The sequence below is a fragment of the Somniosus microcephalus genome, chromosome 6 (assembly GCF_052327205.1).
Source record: "Somniosus microcephalus isolate GS21.2 chromosome 6, FLI_Smic_1.0, whole genome shotgun sequence".
Classification (NCBI taxonomy): Eukaryota; Metazoa; Chordata; class Chondrichthyes; order Squaliformes; family Somniosidae; genus Somniosus; species Somniosus microcephalus.
The window spans coordinates 193104637-193127525 of record NC_140992.1 but is presented as its reverse complement, the minus strand read 5'-3'; the positions used below and the strand labels follow the sequence as shown (position 1 = coordinate 193127525).

Sequence of the window (22889 nt, the reverse complement as noted above, 5' to 3'; positions counted from 1 at the left end):
AGATCACTCTGTCCCTATATTTTCTACAGTACTTACCTTCTGTAAAGGCGATCTCCACCCCAGCCAGGAACAGGAATAAAACCATCTCCTGAAATCTAACACAGAATTAGAACACAAGAAGTAGGAGCAGAACCAGGCTACACAGCCCCTGGGCCCGCTCCACTACCCACAGGGCCATGACCATTCCGAACCTAGACTCATGTCCAATTTCCTACCCGCTCCCCATAACCCTTAATTCCCTTTACTTCTAGGAAACTATCTATTTCTGTTTTAAATTTATTTAATGATGCAGCTTCCACAGCTTTCTGGGGCAGCAAATTCCACAAACCTACCACCCTCTGAGTGAAGAAGTTTCTCCTCATCTCAGTTTTGAAAGAGCAGCCCCTTATTTTAAGATTATGCCCCCTAGTTCTAGTTTCACCCATCATTGGGAACATCCTCACCGCATCCACCCGATCAAGCCCCTTCACAATCTTATATGTTTCAATAAGATCGCCTCTCATTCTTCTGAACTCCAATGAGTAGAGTCCCAATCTACTCAACCTCTCCTCATATGACCACCCCCTCATCCCCGGGATTAACCGAGTGAACCTTCTTTGTACTGACTCGAGAGCAAGTATGTCTTTTCTTAAGTATGGACACCAAAACTGTATGCAGTATTCCAGGTGCGGTCTCACCAATACCTTGTATAACTGCAGCAATACCTCCCTGTTTTTATATTCTATCCCCCTAGCAATAAAAGCCAACATTCCATTGGCCTTCTTGATCACTTGCTGCACCTGCATACCAACTTTTTGAGTTTCGTGCACCAGGACACCCAGATCCCTTTGTACTACAGTACTTTCCAGTTTCTTGCCATTAAGATAATAACTTGCTCTATGATTTTTCCTGCCAAAGTGCATAACCTCACACTTTCCAGTATTGTATTCCATCTGCCAAATCTCTGCCCACTTACTTAGCCTGTCTATGTCACTTTACAGGTTTTTTATGTCCTCCTCACTCACTACTTTCCCTCCCATCTTTGTATCATCTGCAAACTTTGATATGTTACACTCGGTCCCCTCCTCCAAATCGTTAATATAGATTGTAAAGAGGTGGGGACCCAGCACTGACCCCTGCGGAACACCACTAGTTACTGATTGCCAGTCTGAGAATGAACCAATTATCCCAACTCTCTGCTTTCTGTTAGATAGCCAATCCTCCACCCACGCCAGAATATTTCCCCCAATCCCGTGATTTTTTTTATCTTGAGCAATAATCTTTTGTGTGGCACCTTGTCAAATGCCTTTTGGAAGTCTAAATACACTACGTCCACTGGTTCTCCTTTATCCACCCTGTATGTTACTTCCTCAAAGAACTCAAGCAAATTTGTCAAACATGACTTCCCCTTCATGAAACCATGCTGAGTTTGTCCTATTAAATTATGTTTATCCAAATGTCCCGTTACTGTCTCCTTAATAATGGACTCTAAAATTTTACCAACCACAGATGTTAGGCTAACAGGTCTATAGTTTCCAGCCTTCTGCCTACTACCCTTTTTAAATAAGGGTGTTACATTAGCAGTTTTCCAATCTGCCGGGCCCTTTGCTGAGTCCAGGGAGTTTTGGAAAATTATTACCAATGCATCCACAATCCCTACCGCCGCATCCACAATCCCTACCGCCACTTCCCTCAAGACCCTAGGATGTAAGCCATCAGGTCCAGGGGATTTATCCGGCTTAAGTCCCATTATTTTACCAAGTACCACTTCCTTAGTGATTTTAATTGTATTTAGCTCCTCTCCCCCTAGAGCCCCCTGTTTGTCCAGTGTTGGGATATTCTTAGTGTCCTCTACCGTAAAGACTGATACAAAATATTTGTTCAGCGTTTTTGCCATCTCCGTGTTTCCCACCATTAATTTCCCGGTCTCATCCTCTAAGGGACCAACATTTACTTTAGCCACCCTTTTTCTTTTTATATAACTATAGAAACTTTTGCTATCTGTTTTTATATTTTTTGCTAATTTACTTTCATAATCTATCTTCCCTTTCTTAATCAATCTTTTAGTTATTTTTTGCTGTCTTTTAAAGACTTCCCAATCTTCTATCCTCCCACTAGATTTGGCTACCTTATATGCCCTTGTTTTTAGTCGGATACTATCCTTAATTACTTTACTTAGCCATGGATGGCTATCTTTTCTTTTACACCCTTTTTTCCTCAGTGGAATATATATTTTTTGGAAGTTGTAAAATAACTCCTTAAATGTACACCACTGATCATGTACTGTCTTACCCTTTAATCTATTTTCCCAGTCCACTCTACTCAATTCCGCTCTCATACCTTCATAGTCTCCTTTATTCAAGCTCGGCATGCTTGTTTGAGATCCAACCTTCTCACCCTCTACTTGAATATGGAATTCAACCATGTTATGGTCACTCATTCCAAGGGGATCCTTTACTAGGACATTTTTAATTAATCCTGTCTCATTACACAGGACCAAATCTAAGGTTGCTTGCCCCCTGGTCGGTTCAGTTACATACTGCTCAAGAAGCCCATCCCTAATACACTCAATGAACTCATCCTCAAGGCTGCTCTGCCCAATTTGATTTGTCCAGTTAATATGATAGTTAAAATCCCCCATAATTATAGCTGTTCCCTTATTACAAGCCTCAACTATTTCCTGATTAATACTCCGTCCAACAGAGTTGCAACTGTTCGGAGGCCTATAGACTACGCCCACTAGTGTGTTTTTCCCCTTATTATTCCTTTTCTCTACCCAAACTGTTTCACTATCCTGCTCCTTTGACCCAATATCATTTCTCTGTATTATAGTGATTCCTTCCTTTATTAACATAGCCACCCCACCTCCCCTCCCTTCCTGCCTGTCCTTCCTGATTGTTAAATAACCTGGTATGTTTAATTCCCAGTCATGGTCACCCTGCAGCCATGTTTCTGTAATGGCCACAAGATCATACCCATATGTAGTTATTTGTGCCGTTAACTCATTCATTTTGTTATGAATGCTACGTGCATTCAGATAAAGAACTTTCAAATATGTTTTGTGACACTTAGTTCCTGTTTTTTCCCCTTTTACTACTTTACCTTTTACTCTATACCTTCTGTCCCTTCCTGACACGTTCAGTTTTTTAATTTCCCCACTGCTACCTAAGTCTATGACCTTCTCCGTTGTCATTTCTGTTATTTGCTCTCTAGAAACCTCCCCCCCACTACTTAGTTTAAAGCCCTCTCTACAGCCCTAGTTATATGATTCGCCAGGACTCTAGTCCCAGCACTGGCCAAGTGGAGTCCGTCCCAACGGAACAGCTCCCTCCTGTCCCAGTACTGGTGCCAGTGTCCCAAGAAGCAAAACCCATTTCTCCCACACCAGTCTTTGAGCCACGCATTTAACTCTTTAATTTTATTTATCCTAGCCAAATTCGCTCGTGGCTCAGGTAATAATCCAGAGATTATTACCCTTGAGGTTCTGTTTTTTAATTTGACCCCTAGCTGCTCATACTCCTTTAACAGAACCTTCTTCCTTGTCCTATCTACGTTGTTTGTACCAACATGGACCACGACAACTGGATCCTCCCCCTCCCACTCCAAGTTTCTTTCCAGCCCAGAAGAGATGTCCTTAACCCTGGCAGGCAACACAGCCTTCGGGACTCCCGCTCTTGACTGCAGAGAACCCTATCTATCCCCCTAATGATACTATCCCCTACCACTACAACATTTCTTTTTACTCCCTCCACTTGAATGGCCCCCTGTACCACGGTGCTGTGGCCAGGTTGCTCATCCTCCCTACAGTCCCCGCTCCCGCCCTCACAGGGAGTAAGAACCTCGATCCTGCTTGACAAGAGCAAGGGCTGCGGCTCCTTCAACACTACATCCTGCTTTGGCAACATAAGATGTACCTTGTCATGCCAATAAAGCAAATTGAATTGAATTGAATTGATCAATTTGCTTTGTTATGTGAAGGTCAATTGTCCCTAAGCTGCTATTACACGTGTCCTTATGCTGAGCTCAGCGTAGCATTGGCAGAAACCTGGGATCAAAGCAGCTGTAGCACCCTGCTTAGCCCCAGGGTTTGTGGTTGCCGGGAGGGGAAGGAAGAGAAAAGCAAACATAGCTTCAGGACTATTCACAGCCCCTGCATTGATGAGTTTCAAACTCCGCTGACCTGTGCTTGTTCCAGAACTGGCGCTTAGAGACCGATGCAACCTGTGAAATGTACCATAGCCACAGGTGGTCTCTGAGCACCACCTTGAGTTTACAGGAATCTGCAAACCTTGCACTTCACCAAGCTGCCAGTTCATCATCTGTCAAATCCTTTTTTCTATAAATCACTTGGTGTGGAATTATGACAACAGCATTACTTCATGGGGAATTCCTGTTTTTAAAAACATTTATTTATCTGCCCATCCTCCACTGTCTCCTGTGTTTTCTATCCTTGTAATCTGCCTCTTCTTGAGTTACAATGAGTAAGTTTTCCAGTTCTCCTCTGATTTTTGCGGGAATGCAACACTTTCCACTTCAGTTGCCCAATGTTAACATGTTCAAGGACAGGTATCGAACAATTAAATGCAGTGTAAAACTCGCTCATGTTGTGAGGTTTCAGTTTTGAGCTGAGACAGGAGACGTCCTTCAATTCTGACAACTTCCTCGCCAACGCTGAAAACTCACGGTAAGAGGAATTGTAGGTCTGGGCGGTGGTCTCATTGCTTTGGGGTTGCAGATGCAGCCATGGCCACCCAATCCTGACACTAAAGGAACTTTACAACACATTTGTAATCATGCTCACCCCTGCCATTGTTCTCAAACTGGAACTCTAGTGTTGTACCAATAGTACCTGCTGTAGAGTCAATGATAATGTGGATAGAAGTGAACCCTGGGTGCTTTTTTTGTCCAGGGCTGGTGATATACATGAACAACTATATCTTTAAAAGTAGTGCAAGTGTTTTTAGCTGGTTTTATAAGTTCAGGTTTGAAATGAAAGCTGCTATGATTATAATCAAAAATAGAAGAGAAGGCAAGACTTGTGCAGTCCAAATTTAATAAATCATTAAAATGTTGTCTGTTTAATCATTGAACAGATTGCTGAGTGAACTTTAATAAATAATTAAAATACCCAATGATGTATTAAATAATGTGCTGATTGAATGTACTCAATTTATTGAATGAAATTTTACAATTTATTGAATGAATTTTACAAATATATAACTTTTTATCTACAATTCATAAATATTCAAATTAATGGATGAGATTTTCTAATTCAGTTTTACTGTATGAGCCCACAAATCTGGATTATTTCCACCAGCTGCTACATTCTTGGCAGATTAGTTCTGGTCACTTATCATTTTATTCTGATTCTGGACGGTCCTCTCTTGTACTTCAATCTGCCAACACTCTTCTATATCAACTGGGTCCTCCCTTCTCTCCTGGGGTACTTCTCAGCAGGTCCTCCAGCTCCACTTTCTTGATACTGTCAATCTCCTAGACTCATTTTTGCCTCCAGCTGCCCCTTGTTTGTTCCTTAACCACCAGTCACCGTGCTTGGGCTCTGCCTTTGTGTCTCCCAAGTTCCCAACCATTCTTCTTCTTTGCAGCTCTCCTGTTTGCACAGCCATCCTGCTGCCTATACAGTATATCAGAATCAAATTTAAGAGGATGACACATTAGTAGAATGTTGCTGGGAACAGGAGGCCGCTCTGCTCTGTCCTTTTGTCAGAAGGGTAGTATAAATGTGGTGCGAGATGGATAGGGTTTCACTGCAAAAAAGAATTGATTGCTTCAAAGCACCTGCCCTTGGGACATGAATGTTTCCCGAATCATTTTTCCCTGATTCATTGGATATGTGGGCCACTTCCATAAGCCCATTAAACACAATTACACTCAACTTCTGCCTTTTTTTTTCATTTTTCATTCTCCTTACCTAGTTCACACTTACGTATAGCTGCCTGTCTTCTTGTGAAATTTGAAGTGATATTCCTGTTGATATTTTTAATGCCAGATTTACAACAATTTATTTTTCAGGCTTACTACATCTAAAATTCTCAGCACATTGTCTCCTAATAGCACCAAGTCCTGCACCCTTCCATTTGATGGGAGATTTCTATTAAATGTTTGAACCCATGTACATAGTTAGCTATTGATGTTCAGGTTTGGTCATCCACTTTCTCACTCCATCATTCTACTAATGTGTCATCCTCTTAAATTTGCTTCTGATGTACAGTACTCACATTAAAAGTGATTCAGCTTCCTTATACTTGCTCCTTTCATCCCACATCCCTTACTCATTAAAAAAAAATCATATTCCTGTTGTGTCTCTGACTGTTGTATGATCTGAGGCTTCATTTAAATCTCCTGTCTCCCTTCCTTACACCTTTTCTCAGCATGGATGTCTAAACTAGTAGTCTGGGAGCTGCCCTACTTACCGAGAGCTTTGGGGTTTTACATCCATAAAAATAACATGTTGGCAAGATACACAGTGTGAAACTACATAATGCAAGTACAGTCGAGGCTATGAAGGCTGACATGAAACTATCAGGATATACTGCAAAATGGGAGCTGAACAAAATTATTTAGCTTTAAAACAGATTCTTTAAAACTGCCGTAGAACTTGTCCAGATACATTACACACTCTCCCTTCTCTTTCCTTTTGGTTGATCTCTTCCAGCCTTTCAAAACATGACACTGGAGTAAAGTATGTACTGGACACAGGACGACAGATTATTTCTCAATAAACCTGCAGTAATGGCAGACTCGGTTCACAATGACCAAGCCACATTCTTGCACACTTGTGATACTTTGCAGACTACCACTAACAGATGGGTGCTAGACCATTTACCAGGCACCAGGTTGGATGTTTATTGCTCTTCATCACAGTAGACAATGCCTTTTTATTTAAAATTGGGTGTGAATATCCACAACTCTTTCTTGACTTTCTTTTAACATTAGAATAAACCTTAACTCCTTAGCTGTGACCTGCTAGTCATAGAAACATAGAAGATAGGAGCAGGAGTAGGCCATTCGGCCCCTCTAGCCTGTTCCGCTATTTAATGAGATCATGGCTGATCATCCAAATTCAGTACCCTGTCCCTGCTTTCTCCCCATATCCCTTGATCCCTTTAGCCTTAAGAAATATATCTAACTCCTTCTTGAATATATTTAATAAGTTGGCCTCAACTGCCTTGTGTGGTAGAGAATTCCACAGGTTCACCACTCTCTGGGTGAAGAAATTCCTCCTCATCTCAGTCCTAAATGGCTTACCCCTTATCCTTAGACTGTGACCCCTGGTTCTGGACTCCCCTCCCATCAGGAACATCTTTCCTGCATCTAGTCTGTCTAGTCCTGCTAGAATTTTATAAGTTTCAATGAGATTGTGGAAAAGTGACACTGAAGAAGGCATTCTTGGTATAGTATCTGCATGGTAGGATATTCTTTGGCCATAATTGGCAATACTGCAGTGTACGATCATAGAACACTGATGGTCAGTAATAGCAGCAGCATGATGCCAGAATCCAGAGGAATGTTGGAAGATTGAAATAAGAATGTTTGTTTAGCATTGGTTTATTTTTATTTATTTATTCAGTGTCATACTCCTACACATTGCAATGGACTGTTCTTGTGGGATTGCAAAATTTCTATTTAATAAAAGACTGTTTTACACGCAGCTAAGTCGCCTATCCTGACCTTTTATACGCAGCAGATTTCTACTGTGCTCAGTGTATTTAATATTTGTGCATTGGGCTTTGGTGTAAAATATGCACTTGAGCAGCTGAATGGGACTTGATGCGGAATACGACTCTTGGATGGTTCAATGCAAATTGGCAGCAAAGTATACATTTAGGAATCCCTGGCTAAAATAATTAACAGACATTTACAGATTGATAGAAACCACTCTAGTGTTTTATTTGACATCTTCACATCCTGAGTGTTAAGTTAGAGCCATAACGGCAGAGAAGGAGCCCATTTGGCCCATCAAGTCCATGCCGGCTCTCTCTCTCTCTCTCTCGAGCAATCCAGTCAGTCCCATTCCCCCGCTCTATCCCCTTAGCCCTGCAAGTTTATTTCCCTCAAGTGCCTATCCAGTCTCCCCTTGAAAGCATTGAGTCTCTCCGCTTCCACCACTTCCGTCGGCAGCGAGTTCCAGGTCTTCGCCACTTGCTGCGTAAAAAACCTTTTCCTCACATCTCCCCTGTATCTTTTGCCCAAAACCTTCAATCTGTGTCCCCTAGTCCTTGTACCATCAGCTAGTGGGAACAGCCTTTCCCCGTCTAGCCTAGCCAAACCTGTTGTAATCTCATACACCTCTATCAAATCACCCCTCAACCTCCTTTGCTCTAATGAAAACCAATCCAGCTTCTCCAGCCTGTCCTTGTAGCTAAGATCCCCCATCCCCAGGACCATTCTGGTAAATCTCCTCTGCACCCTCCCAAGGGCCGTCACATCCTTCCTAAAGTGTGGTGACCAGAACTGGACGCAATACTCCATTGTGGTCTAACCAGCGCTTTATAAAGGTTCAGCATAACTTCGCTACTTTTGTACTTAATACTTCTATTTATGAAGCCCAAGATCCCATATGCTTTGCTAACCACTCTCTCAATATGTCCTGCCACCTTCAGGGACCTATGCACATTATCTCCCAGGTCCCGCTGTATCTCTTTAAAACTGTGCCATTAAGTGTATATTGCCTCTCCCTGTTCCTTCTGCCAAAATGCATCACCTCACACTTCTCTGTATTAAATTCCATCTGCCACTTGTCTGCCCATTCTGCTAGCCTTTCTATGTCCTGCTGCAGTCGATTGGTATCATCCTCACTGTTTGCCACACCCCCAAGTTTGGTGTCATCGACAAATTTAGAAATTCTACTCTGTATTCCAATGTACAGGTCATTTATATATATCAAAAAAAGCAGTGGCCCCAGCACTGACCCTTGGGGAACACCACTGTCTACCATCCTCCAGTCTGAAAAACAGCCATTACCACAACTCGCTGTTTTCTGTCCTTAAGCCAATTCCTTATCCAAGCTGCCACTGACCCACCTATTCCATGAGCATCAATTTTGTTAACCAGCCTTCTATGTGGTACTTTGTCACATGCCTTCTGAAAATCCATGTAGACAACATCCATTTCATTCCCTTCATCAATCTTCCCTGTTACTTCATCAAAAAATTCAATTAGATTAGTCAAACATGATTTGCCTTTTACAAATCCATGTTGGCTCTCCTTAATTAGCTTAAAACTCTCCAAGTGCCCTTTAATTTTTTCCTTCATTATTGTTTCTAAAACTTTATCCACCACTGCTGTTAAACTGTAGTCACTAGGATTGTCCTTACACCCTTTCTTGAACAATGGTGTCACATTTGCCACTTTCCAATCCTCAGGCATCTCCCCCGCATCTAGGGAAGATTGGAAAATTATGGCAAGCCCTTCCACTATCTCCTTCCCCAATTCCCTTTGCAACCTGGAATGCAAGCCATCTGGACCGGGCGACTTATCCACTCTAAGCATACCCAGCCCTCCTAGTACATCCTGTCTATCAATTATCACCCCTTCCATTGCTTCTACCTTTTCCACTTCTACCGATTATTTTGTCAGCATCCATCTCCTTAGTAAACACCGATACAAAGTACTCATTGAGTATTCAAACCTTGCCCTGCGCCTCTAAGCATATATCACCTTCTTTGTCCCTAATAGGTCCCGCTCTGCCTCTTACTACCCATTTACAGTTTACATGCCGGTAGAAGATTTTTGGGTTCCCTTTTATGTTAACCACCATTCTACTCTCATATTCTCTCTTTGCCAATCTTATTTTCATCTTCACTTCCCCTCTCAACTTATTGTATTTGGTCTGGTTCTCCCTTGAAGAATTCACCTGACATGCATCATACACCCTCTTTTTTTGTTTCATCATCTTCTCTATCTCCCTCGTCATCCAAGGAGCCCTTGCTTTGGTTCCCTTACCCTTCCCTCTTGTTGGAATGTACCTAGCCTGTACTTGGAACATCTCCTCCTTAAAGATCACCCATTGTTCTGTCACAGTTTTTCCTGTCAGTCTTTGGTTCCATTTTACCCTGGCTAGATCCTTTCGCATCCCATTGAAGTTAGCCCTATTCCAGTACTAGCAAACCTCCCTGTGAGAATATTGGTCTCGGCTCTGTTGAGGTGTAACCCGTCTGGCTTGTACAGGTCTCACCTTCCCCAGAAATGGTCTGAATGCCACAGGAATATAAGCCCTCCCTCCTGCACCATCTCTCCAGCCACGCATTCAACTTTTCTATCCTCCTATTCCTGTACTCGCTAGCATGTGGCACTCGGAGTAATCCGGAGATTACTACATTTGAGATCCTGCTTTTTAATCTTTCTCCTAGCTCCCTAAACCCTGCCTGCAGGACCTCACCCGTGTTTCAGCCTATGTCGTTGGTACCGATATGGACAACAACCTCTGGCTGTTCACCCTCCCCCCTCAGAGTGTCTTGCAACCACTTGGTGACATCCTTGACCCTTGCACCAGGGAGGCAACATACCATCCTGGAGTCAAGTCTGCGGTCGCAGAAACGCCTGTCTGCTCCCCTATCTGTCGCATCTACTACCACTATTGCTCTTCCTCTCTTTTTCCTCCTTCCCTGGGCAGCTGAGCCACCCATGGTGCCATGGACTTGACTCTGGCTGCACTCCCCAGAGGAACCATCACCCCCACCAGTACTCAGAACAGAATACTGGTTGGAGAGTGAGATGCACTCCGGGGACTCCTGCACTACCTGCCTGGTGGTCCTCTTCTGTCTGGCGGTCACCCATTCCCTCTCTGCCTATACAATCTTAAGCTGCGGGGTGACCACCTCCTGGAACGTGCTATCCACATAACACTCAGCCTTGCGGATGCACTGCAGTGACTCCAGCTGCAGCTCGAGCTCCAAAACACTGATCTCGAGCTGCTGTAGCTGGTGACACTTCCTGCACATGTGGTCATCCAGGCTACGCAAAGCATCCAGGACTTCCCACATGGCACAGGATGTGCACTCCATGGGACTGAGCTGCCCTGCCATGCCTCTATATAATATACCATGAACTAACTTAACAGAAATAAACTTAAAACTTAAAAAAAAAAACTCACCAGCTACTCACCAATCAGCTCCTTCCCTTGTGCTGACGTCTCTTTTTCTACTCTGACGTCACTCTTTTGAATTCTGCCTCTCTCGCTCTGCTCCCGCTCTGGTCTCGCCCAGGTCTGCTGCCTCCTCCGGTTACATGTAATGATTAGCCTACTTCCCGTTGCAATGTTTAAAGCAGTTTTCATAGCTCTCCCAAAATCCTAGTAGCTAAAGACACTGCCCTATGCAGCATTGTCCAACCTTTTGGAGCTGGGGCTGAATAGTGTGTCAACAGCACATGATTTTGCAAAGATTTAAGCCGCCCCAATACACAAATTCAAGCACTCCCATATACAAAAATTTAAACCCTATATACCCTTGTGTTCTCTTCCTGTCCTCCCTAACCTCTCCCTCCATATAAATTCTCCTATCCATATTCACAGCCACCCCTTCAACTTTGCCATCTCGCGTGGCCTTTCTACTGCCATCGTCTGTTGTCAGACTGCTTGACCGCCATCCAGTCCTGGATAAGCCACAATAAACACTGGGAAAACTGAAGCCCTCATCTTCGGCCCCACCACAAGCTCCATACCCTTGCCACCGATTCCATCCCCCTCCCTGGCTATTGTCTCAGATTGGAGTAGACTGTTCCCACCCTTGGCATTCTATTTGATTCCGAGGTGAGTTTCCAATCTCGTATCCTCTCCATCACAATGACTGCCAACTTCCACATCCGTAACATCGCTTGTCTCCGCCCCTGCCTAGGCACATCTGTTGTCAAAATCCTCATCCATGTGCCTTCATCACTTGCAGACTCAACTGCTCCAATGCTCTCCTGGCCGGCCTCCCATCTTCCATAAACTTCACCTCATTCAAAAATCTGCTGCCGGTATCCTATCCTGCACCAAGTCCCATATAAAAGAGCTATGAAAACTGCTTTAAACATTGTAAAGTGAAGTAGGTTAATCATTACATGTAACTGAACACTCAGGATGTGAAGTTGTAAAATAAATTATTAGTGCTTGTGGTGGGCTCACTCATCACTCCTGTGTTCAATGACCTACATTGGCTCCCAGTCCCCCAATGCCTACAATTTAACATGCTTATCCTTGTGTTCAAATCCCCACTTCTGACCTTGTGTTGGAGGGAAGGTCATTGGTGAAGCCACTGAAGATGGTTGGGCCTAGGACACTGCCATAAGGAATTCCTGCAGTGATTTCCTGGGGCTGAGATGATTGGCCTGCAACAACCACAACCATCTTCCTTTGTGCTAGGTATGATTCCAGCCAGTGGAGAGTTTACCCCCAATTCCCATTTACTTCAATTTTACTAGGGCTCCTTGATGCCACACTTGGTGAAATGCTGTTTTGATGTCAAGGGCAGTCACTCTCGCTTCACCTGGAATTCAGCTCTTTTGTCCATGTTTGGACCAAGGCTGTAATGATGTCTGGAGCCGAGTGGTCTTAGAGGAACCCAGACTGAGCATTGGTGAGCAGATTATTGGTGAATAGGTGCTGCTTGATAGCACTGTCGATGACACCTTCCATCACTTTGCTAATGATTGAGAGTCGATTGAGTGGGCAGTAATTGGTCAGATTGGATTTGTCCTGTTTTTTGTGGACAGGACATACCTGGGCAATTTTCCATTTCGTCTGGTAGATGTCAGTGTTGTAGCTGAACTGAAACAGCTTGGCTAGAGGTGCGGGGCAGGTCTTCAGCACTACAGCCAGAATGATGGGACCCATAGTCTTTGCTGTATCCAGTGCGCTCAGCTGTTTCTCGATATCGCATGGAGTGTATCGAATTGGTTGAAGACTGACTTCTGTGATGGTGGGGACCTCAGGAGGAGGCCGAGATGGATCATCCATTCTGCACTTTTGGCTGAAGATCGTTGTGAACGCTTCAGCCTTGTCTTTTGCACTCGCGTGTTGGGCTCCACCATCATTGAGGATGGGGATGTTCATGGAGCCTCCTGCTCCCATTAGTTGTTTAATTGTCCATCACCATTCACGACTGGATGTGGCAGGACTGCAGAGCTTTGATCTGATCCGTTGGTTGTGGGATTGTTTAGCTCTGTCTATAGCATGCATGCAGCCCTGTGTTGTAGCTTCACCAGGTTGGCACCTCATTTGTAGGTATGCTTGGTACTGCCCCTGGCATGCTCTTTTACACTCCTCTTTGAACCAGGGTCGGTCTCCTGCTTGATGGTAATGGTAGAGGGATATGCCGGGGCATGAGGTTAGATTGTGGTGGAATACAATTTTGCTGCTGCTGCTGATGGCCCACAGCTCCTCATGGATGCCCAGTTTTGAGCTGCTAGATCTGTTCTGAATCTGTCCCATTTAGCACAGTGGTAGTGCCACATAACATGATGGAGGGTGTCCTCGGAGTGAAGATGGGAGTTCGTCTCCACAAGGACTGTGCGGTGGTCACTCCTACCAATACTGTCATGGGCGACACGTAGATTGGTGAGGAAGAGGTCAAGTAGGTTTTTCCCCTCATGTTGGTTCTCTCACCACCTGCCGTAGGCCCAGTCTGGCAGCTATGTCCTTTAGGACACGGCCAGTAGTGGTGCTACCGAGCCACTCTTGACGATGGACATTGAAGTCCCCCACCCAGAGTACATTGTGCGCCCTACCCTCAGTCCTTCTACCAAGTGGTATTCAATATGGAGGCGTACTGGCTCATTAGCCTGAGGGAGGATGGTAGGTGGTAATCGGCAGGAGGTTTCCTTACCCATGTTTGACCTGATGCCATGAGTCTTCATGAGGTCTGGAGTCAATGTTGAGGACTTCCAGGGCCACTCCCTCCTGACTGTATATACCACTGTGCCACCACCTCTGGTGAGTCTATCCTGCCAGTGGGACAGAACATGGGATGGTGATGGAAGAATCTGGGACCTTGGCTGTAAGGTATGATTCTGTGAGTATGTTGCTTGACTAGTCTGGGACAACTCTCCCAATTTTGACAAGTCCCAGATGTTAGTGAGGAGGACTTTGCAAGGTTGACTGGGCTGAGTGTGCCTTTGTCTCATCCGAATCCTGTGCCTACGTCGTTGCTGGGTGGTCCATCTGATTTTATTATTATTGTTTCTCATAGTGGTTTTTGTACAACTGAGTGGCTTGCTAGGCCATTATACTTCTTTGAAATGCCTTGGGATGTTTGTTCCACGTTAAAAGCGCTTTATAAATAAGTTGTTAGTGTTGTGTTATCTCATTATATGCTGCACTTGATATGTATTTATGATATGGGGTTTGTCAAACATTTCCTCTTTGTGGGCCATTTAGTTGTATACCTTGGAATCATGTGAGCACATAAACAAATACCATACAAAGCACTGAATTCAAAGAATACTTATTGAAAACAGCACTATTTTTGTCACTCACTACAGGTGCTAAAATTAAACTTGCATCAGTTTTATGGCATTATGGCTATTGCAAAGCCATTGCTGGACCCACTAACCAGCTAAAATGATCAATTAATTTTGCATGATTAAACACACACAAAATCAGTCCTACCTAGTTCAGTTGCAGGCTTAAATTAAGAATTAAATTTATGTAATTAAAAACGACATCTGGTACCTTAATACCCAAGTCGTGTGAATGTGAGGCTATCACCAAAATTTAGGTAGCGTACTTGCTGGCTGCCTATTTCTGCTTCCCCTCTCTTGGATGCTAGTTGGCTGTTTCTATTCCCTCTGTGGCTGGTTGTTCCCACTCCCGCCCCCCCCCCCCCCCAAACTATGGCACAGGTTTGGCTTTTTTGAATTTATAAACCTGAGTCACAACAGGCATCTGTCTACAAATGGGAATTAAGCCATTGGGATTTCTTGGGCTGGTTTACCAGCCAGGTGTGCCCTTTGAGCTGTAGTTTGGATATCTTGGCTATAATTGATACTGCATAGTGTACTGTATCTGATCTGAAATAATATTTATATGCATATTTTATGTTTCTGATTAACTTTATTTATTGATTTCATTAAGACAAACAAACTATATTCAAAATAACAACAGAAAATGCTGGAAAAACTCAGCAGGTCAGGCAACATCCGTGGAGAGAAATTTGAGTTGACGTTTCGGGTCGAACCCTCCCGGAACCACGATCGGGTTCCCCTTGTCCTCACCTTTCACCCCACCAGCCTCCACATTCAACGGATCATCCTCCGCCATTTCCGCTACCTCCAAAGTGATCCCACCACCAAACGTATCTTCCCCTCCCCTCCCCTTTCAGCATTCCGTAGGGACCGCTCCCTCCGAGACACCCTAGTCCACTCCTCTATCACCCCAAACAGCCCTTCCCTTTCGCCTGGCACCTTCCCGTGCAAGCGGAGGAGATGTAACACCTGCCCCTATACCTCCCCCCTTCCCACTGTCCAAGGCCTCAAACACCCCTTCCAGGTGAAACAGCGATTTACTTGTACTTCTTGCAATCTAGTATACTGTATTCGCTGCTCACGATGCGGTCTCCTCTACATTGGGGAGACCAAACGCAGATTGGGTGACCGCTTTGCGGACACCTCCGTTCAGTCCGTAAGGGTGACCCCGAGCTTCCGGTCGCCTGTCATTTTAATTCACCGCTCCATTCCCACTCGGACCTCACCGTCCTTGGCCTCTTGTATTGTTCCACGGAAGCTCAACGTAAACTCGAGGAACAGCATCTCATCTTCCGATTAGGCACTCTGTAGCCTTCCGGACTCAATATCGAGTTCAACAATTTCAGACCATAACCTCGGCCCCTATTACATTTTTTCTTGTAATTTTTCCACTCCTTTCCCCCCCCACCTTTTCTTTTGTTTCACTCTCACACCTGGCAGCTATCTCTTGCCCTGCCAATACACTTTACACCTAATCTCAGCCTATTACCATCTCGTCTAGCTTCGAATACCTTTTATTGTCTCTTTTGTTTCTTTCACTTCTTTTGTCCAATCGCAGCCCTGCCTTCGATCTATTTTCTTTTCTTTCCAGTTTTGAAGAAGGGTTCGACCCGAAACGTCAACTCAAATTTCTCTCCACGGATGTTGCCTGACCTGCTGAGTTTTTCCAGCATTTTCTGTTATTTTGGATTTCCAACATCTGCAGTATTTTGCTATCAAACTATATTGTTCAGTAGGTCCCGGGTTAGATTGATTGTCTGTCCTGACTTAGCTGGTGTCCGCTAATTGAGCTGTTACAATTAGCTTCAGGACAGGAAGGGGGAAAATTTGTTTGAGTTCCTGCTGGTGGTCACATCCGGTGACTCTTATTGGAAAATGTGTCCGTGTCAATCAAGTGAAGATGGGACTGGGCCTGGCTATGTGTCAGTAAACGCTCTTCCTTCCCAGTTAAATAGCCAGCCAACACATACTATCTCTAGGCTTGGACATGAAGAAATATTAAACGTTGGCTAGCATCTATATCTCGGTAAGATTCAGTAGCCTCAGGAGAGGAATGGAGAAGACTTGTCAGAAAAAAAGTTGCTGTCACAATGTGTGCAAGTTATTGAGGCTGACATCTGGGTTCTGCTTTGAACAAATATTCCCTGTCATGATTCCATATTCTCCAGGATTTCAAACTTTTTGCCAACTATGAAAATGAATAACAAGAACAATGTCTAACCACCGCCCCTTGACATTCAACGGCATTCTCATCGCCGAAACCCCTATCATCAATATCCTGGGGGTCACTATTGACCAGAAACCTAACTGGACCAGCCACAAGGACAGGTCAGAGGCTAGGTATTCTGTGGCGAGTCATCTCCTGACTTCCCAAAACCCTTTCCACTATCTACAAGGCACAAGTCAGGAGTTTAATGGAATACACTCCACTTGCCTGGATGAGTGCAGCTCCAACAACACTCAAGAAGCTCGACACCATCCAGGATAAAGCAGCCCGCTTGATTGGCACCCAATCCACCACCTTAAACATTCGCTCCCTCCACCACCGGCATACCGTGGCTGCAGTGTGTACCATCTACAAGATGCACTGCAGCAACTCGCCAAGGCTTCTTCAGCAGCACCTCCCAAACCCACGACCTCTACCACCTAGAAGGAGCATGGGAACACCATCACTGTTTAAGTTCCCCTCCAAGTCTCACACCATCCTGACTTGGAAGTATATCACCGTTCACAACGTGGATCTGAGCGCGAGCAAAGGCGGCGGGAGCAGCAGCTTAAAGGGACCTGAGTGGCGACGACAGCGGTGGAGGCAGCAGCACTTAAACTGAGCGGGAGGCCGAGACCAGCGCGGAGCTGAGCGGGAGGCCGAGACCAGCGCGGAGCTGAGCGGGAGGCCGAGACCAGCGCGGAGCTGAGCGGGAGGCCGAGACCAGCGCGGAGCTGAGCGGGAGGCCGAGACCAGCGCGGAGCTGAGCGGGAGGCCGAGACCAGCGCGGAGCTGAGCGGGAGGCCGAGACCAGCGCGGAGCTGAGCGGGAGGCCGAGACCAGCGCGGAGCTGAGCGGGAGGCCGAGACCAGCGCGGAGCTGAGCGGGAGGCCGAGACCAGCGCGGAGCTGAGCGGGAGGCCGAGACCAGCGCGGAGCTGAGCGGGAGGCCGAGACCAGCGCGGAGCTGAGCGGGAGGCCGAGACCAGCGCGGAGCTGAGCGGGAGGCCGCACCAAGAAGGCAGCAATTAAACTGAGCAGCCCGAGAGCAGACCTGCATTAAAGCAGTGGCAGCGGCTCCAATTCAAAAACAACAAAAAAATCAGAGACGTCATAGGAGAGCAGGTAGGTGAGTATTACAGATTTTTTTTTGCTCTCTAAGTTAGGGAAGATGGTTAAATTAAGAACTGAGAAACTGTAATTTGTCAGTACTTAATTAATGAATAACTTAAACTAGATAAAATAATCAAAACTAAAATATCGATTGAATAAAAGCTTTAACGAATTAATTAATAAATAAAACCAAGTTAGAGATGGCAGGGCAGGTGGTGTGTCGTAACTGCAGCATGTGGGAGTTTGTGGAGAACATCGCGATCCTGAGCAACCACATCTGTCGTAAATGTCTGCAACTTGAGGAACTTCGGCTCAGAATTGTTGAGCTGGAGTACGAGCTGCAGACATTGCGATGCATCAGGGAGGGGGAGAGTTACCTGGACACTTTGTTCCAGGAGGCAGTCACACCCTTTAGGTTAAGTAGTACTTTAGAGTTCGTCAGTGGTCAGGGACAGGAAGGTGTGACCGCGAGTCAGGAAGGTATGGGGACCCAGGATGTAGTGATGGAGGAGCCTCAGCCCTGGACCTTGTCCAACAGGTACGGGGTACTTGCTACCTGTATGGATGAGGAAAAAGACTGCAGGGAGGATGGGCAAACTGACCACGGCACTGTGGTACAGCGGGCTATCCGAGTGGGAGAAGAAGGAAAGAATGCGGTAGTAGTAGGGGACAGTATAGTCAGGGGGATAGATACTGTTCTCTGCAGCCGCGAAAGAGCGTCCCAAATACAGTGTTGCCTGCCCAGTGCCAGGGTTAAGGATATCTCCTCACGGCTGGAGAAGAACTTGGAGTGGGAAGGGGAGGATCCAGTTGTCGTGATCCATATAGGAACCAACAACATAGGTAGAACTAAGAATGAGGTTTTGCTGAGGGAGTTTGAGGAGCTAGGGTCTAAATTAATAAGCAGAAGCTCGAGGATAATAATCCCTGGATTACTACTTGAGCCACCTGCAAATTGGCATTGGGTCAAGCAGATCAGAGTTAAATGCATGGCTCAAAGAGTGGTGTGGGAAGAAGGGGTTTCAATTCATGGGGCACTGGCAACAGTGAGAGGGAAAGAGGGAGCTGTTCCTTTGGGACGGGCTCCACTTAAACCGGGCTGGGACCAGCGTCCTGGCGAATCGAATAACTAGGGCTGTAGATAGGGCTTTAAACTAAAAAAGGGGGGGAAGGGGTCGGGTGAGGGGAAATTTAGAAATCTAGAGAAAAAGGTCAAGACAATAGAGCAGTGTAGCGATTTGGGTAAAAATAAGCAAAGTGACAGGAAGGGACAGAGAGTTTAACGGTAGCAGTACAGCAGAGAATAAGGTCAAAGCAGGGAATAATGGTAAAAAAAAACATTTAAATTAAAGGCCCTTTATCTGAATGCACGAAGATAGACGAACTAGTGGCACAAATAGAGATAAATGGGTTTGATCCAATAGCCATTACAGAGACGTGGTTGCAAGGTGGCCAAGGTTGGGAACTAAATGTTCCAGGGTACTTGACATTTCGAAAAGACAGGCAGAATGAAAAAGGAGGGGGAGTAGCAATAAAGGATGACATAAGGACAGTAGAGAGAAAGGATCTCGGCTCGGAAGATCAGGAAGTAGAATCAGTATGGGTGGAGATAAGGAATAACAAGGGGCAGAAAACACTGGTGGGAGTAGTATATAGGCCTCCTAACGGTAGCTATACCATTGGACAGAATATTAATCAAGAAATAGGAGCTTGCAACAAAGGTAATGCAATAATCGTGGGGGACTTTAATCTTCATATAGACTGGACAAATCAAATTGGCAAAGGTAGTTTGGAGGATGAGTTCATGGAATGCATTCGAGACAGTTTCCTAGAACAATACATCATGGAACCAGCCAGGGAACAGGCTATTTTAGATCTTGTATTGTGTAATGAGACAGGGTTAATTAGCAATCTCATAGTAAAGGATTCTCTGTGGCAGAGTGATCATAATATGATAGAATTTCACATTAAGTTTGAGAGTGACTTGCCTAAGTCTGAAACTAGAGTCTTAAACTTAAATAAAGCCAATTACATAGGTATGAGTGGCGAGTTGGCTAAGGTAGATTGGAAAAATAGATTAAAAGGTATAGCGGTAGATAAGCAGTGGCTAGCATTTAAAGAAATATTTCATAATTCTCAACAAAAATACATTCCATTGAGAGACAAAAACTCCACGGGAAAAGTTATCCAACCCTGACTAACTAAAGAAGTTAGGGATAGCATTAGATTGAAAGAAGAAGCTTATAATGTTGCAAAGAATAGTAGTAAGCCTGAGCATTGGGAGAGCTTCAGAAACCAGCAAAGGATGACCAAAAAATTGAAAAAATAGAATGAGAAAACTAGCAAGAAATATAAAAACAGATTGTAAGAGATTCTACAAGTATGTGAAAAGGAAGAGAGTAGCAAAAGTAAATGTTGGTCCCTTAGAGGCTGAGACAGGAGAAATTATTATGGGGAATAAGGAAATGGCAGAAATGTTATTTGTATCTGACTTGCATACCAAAAATGGTGGGGAACCAAGGGTCTAATGAGGGTGAGGAACTTAACGTAATTAATATAAGTAGAGAAAAAGTACTAGAGAAACTAATGGGACTAAAAGCCGACAAATCCCCCAGACCTGATGGCCTGCATCCTTGGATTCTAAAAGAGGTGGCTGAAGAGATCGTGGATGCATTGGTTTTGATCTTCCAAAATTCTCCAGATTCTAGAACGTCCCAGCAGATTGGAAGGTCGCAAATGTAACACCGTTATTCAAGAAAGGAGGGAGATAGAAGACAGGGAACTACAGGCCAGTTAGCCTGATATCAGTCATCGGGAAAATGCTGGAATCCTTTGTTAAGGAAGCGGTATCAGGGCATTTAAAAAATCATAACATAATTAGGCAGAGTCAACATGGTTTTATGAAAGGGAAATCATGTTTGACAAATTTACTAGAGATTTTTGAGGATGTACCTAGCAGGGTAGATAAAGGGGAACCAGTGGATGTAGTATATTTGGATTTCCAGAAGGCATTCGATAAGGTGCCACATAAAAGGTTATTACACAAGGTTAGGGCTCATGGGGTTGGGGGTAATCTAGTAGCATGGATAGAGGATTAGTTAATGGACAGAAAACAGAGAGTAAGGATAAACAGATCTTTTTCAAGTTGGCAGGCTGTAACTAGTGAGGTGCCGCAAGGATCAGTGTTGGGGCCACAGCTATTTACAATCTATATTAATGACCTAGATGAAGGGGCCAAGTGTAAAGTATCCAAGTTTGCTGATGATACAAAACTAGGTGGAACAGTAAGCTATGAGGAGAACACAAAGAGTCTGCAAAGGGATATAGATAGACTAAGTGAGTGGGCAGTAAGGCGGCAGATGGAGTATAATGTAGGGAAATGTGCGGTTATTCACTTTGGTAGGAAGAATAGAAAAACAGTATTTTTTAAATGGTGAGAAACTTTCAAATGTTGGTGTTCAGAGAGACTTGGGTGTCCTCGTGCAAGAAACACAGAAAGCTAGCATGCAGGTACAGTAAGCAGGCTCGAGGGGCCGTATGGCCTACTCCTGCTCCTATTTATGTTCTTATATTCTTATGTTCCTTCATTGTCGCTGGGTCAAAATCCTGGAACTTCCTCCCTAACAGCACTGTGGGAGTACCTTCACCACACTGACTGCAGCGGTTCAAGAAGACAACTCACCACCACCTTCTCGAGGGCAACTAATGCTGGCCTTGCCAGCAACGCCCACATCACATGAACGAATAATGAAAAAAACAGGAATAGGCCATTTAGCCCCTCGAGCCTCTTCTGCCATTCAATTAGATCGTGTACTGATCTGTACCTCAGCTCCATTTATCCACCTTTGCTCCGTATCTCTTGATATTCATACCTAAGAAAAATCTATCGACCGTGGTCATGAAAATTTCAGTTGTTCCCCAGCATCCACAGCCTTTTGGAGGGAGTTCCAGATTTCCACAAGTCTGAGTGGAAAAAGTGCTTCCAGATTTCACTCCTAAATGGCCTAGCTTTAAGATTTTATTTATTCATGGGATGTTGGCGTCGCAAGCAAGGCTGGCATTTATTGCCCATCCCTAATTTCCCTTGAGAAGGTGGTGGTGAGCCGCCTTCTTGAACCGCTGCAGTCTGTGTGGTGAAGGTACTCCCATAGTGCTGTTGGGGAGGAGGGAGTTCCAGAATTTTGACCAAGCAACGATGAAGGAATGGCGATATATTTCAAGTCAAGATGGTGTGTGACTTGGAAGGAAATTTGGAGGTGATGGTGTTCCTATGCACCTGCTGCCCTTGTCCTAGGCGGTAGAGGTCGCTGGTTTGGGAGGTGCTGTTGAAGAAGCCTTGGGGAATTGCTGCAGTGCACCTTGTAGATGGTACAAACTGCAGCCACGGTGCGCCAGTGGTGAAGGGAGTGAATGTTTAACGTGGTGGATGGGGTGCCAATCAAGTGGGCTGCTTTGTCCTGGATGGTGTTGAGGTTCTTGTGTTGTTGGAGTTGCACTCATCCAGACAAGTGGAGAGTATTCCATCACACTCCTCATTTGTGCCTAGTAGGTGGTGGAAAGGCTTTGGGGAGTAGGAGATGAAACACTCACAGCAAAATACCCAGCCTCTGACCTGCTCTTGAAGCCACAGAATTTATGTGGCTGGACCAAGTTAAGTTTCTGGGCAATGGTGACCACCAGGATGTTGATGGTGAGGGATTCGACAATGGTAATGTCAAGGGGAGGTAGTTAGACTCTGTCCTATTGGAGATGGTCATTGCCAGACACTTGTGTAGCGCAAATGTTACTTGCCACTTATGAGCCCAAGCCTGGATGTTGTCCAGGTCTTGCCACACGTGGGCACGGACAGCTTCATTATCTGAGGAATAGCAAATGGAACTGAGCACTGTGCAATCATCAGTGAACATCCCCACTTCTGACACCATGATGGAGGGAAGGTCATTGATGAAGCAGCTGAAGATGGTTGGGTGTCGGACACTGCCCTGAAGAACCCCTTGCAGCGATGTCCTGGGACTGAAATGATTGGCCTCCAACAACCATAACCATCTTCCTTTGTGCTAGGTATGACTCCAGCCAGTAGAAGGTTTTCCCCCTGATTCCCATTGACTTCAATCTTATTAGAGCTC

At 44.9% G+C, this 22889-nt stretch overlaps 1 protein-coding gene across 2 annotated transcripts in view; it reads left to right on the top strand.

Annotated features, from left to right (window-relative positions):
• LOC147116298 (uncharacterized) overlaps positions 1-22889 on the top strand; it is a 313953-nt gene that overhangs the window by 131628 nt on the left and 159436 nt on the right. The gene's annotated exons all lie outside the window — the stretch shown is intronic.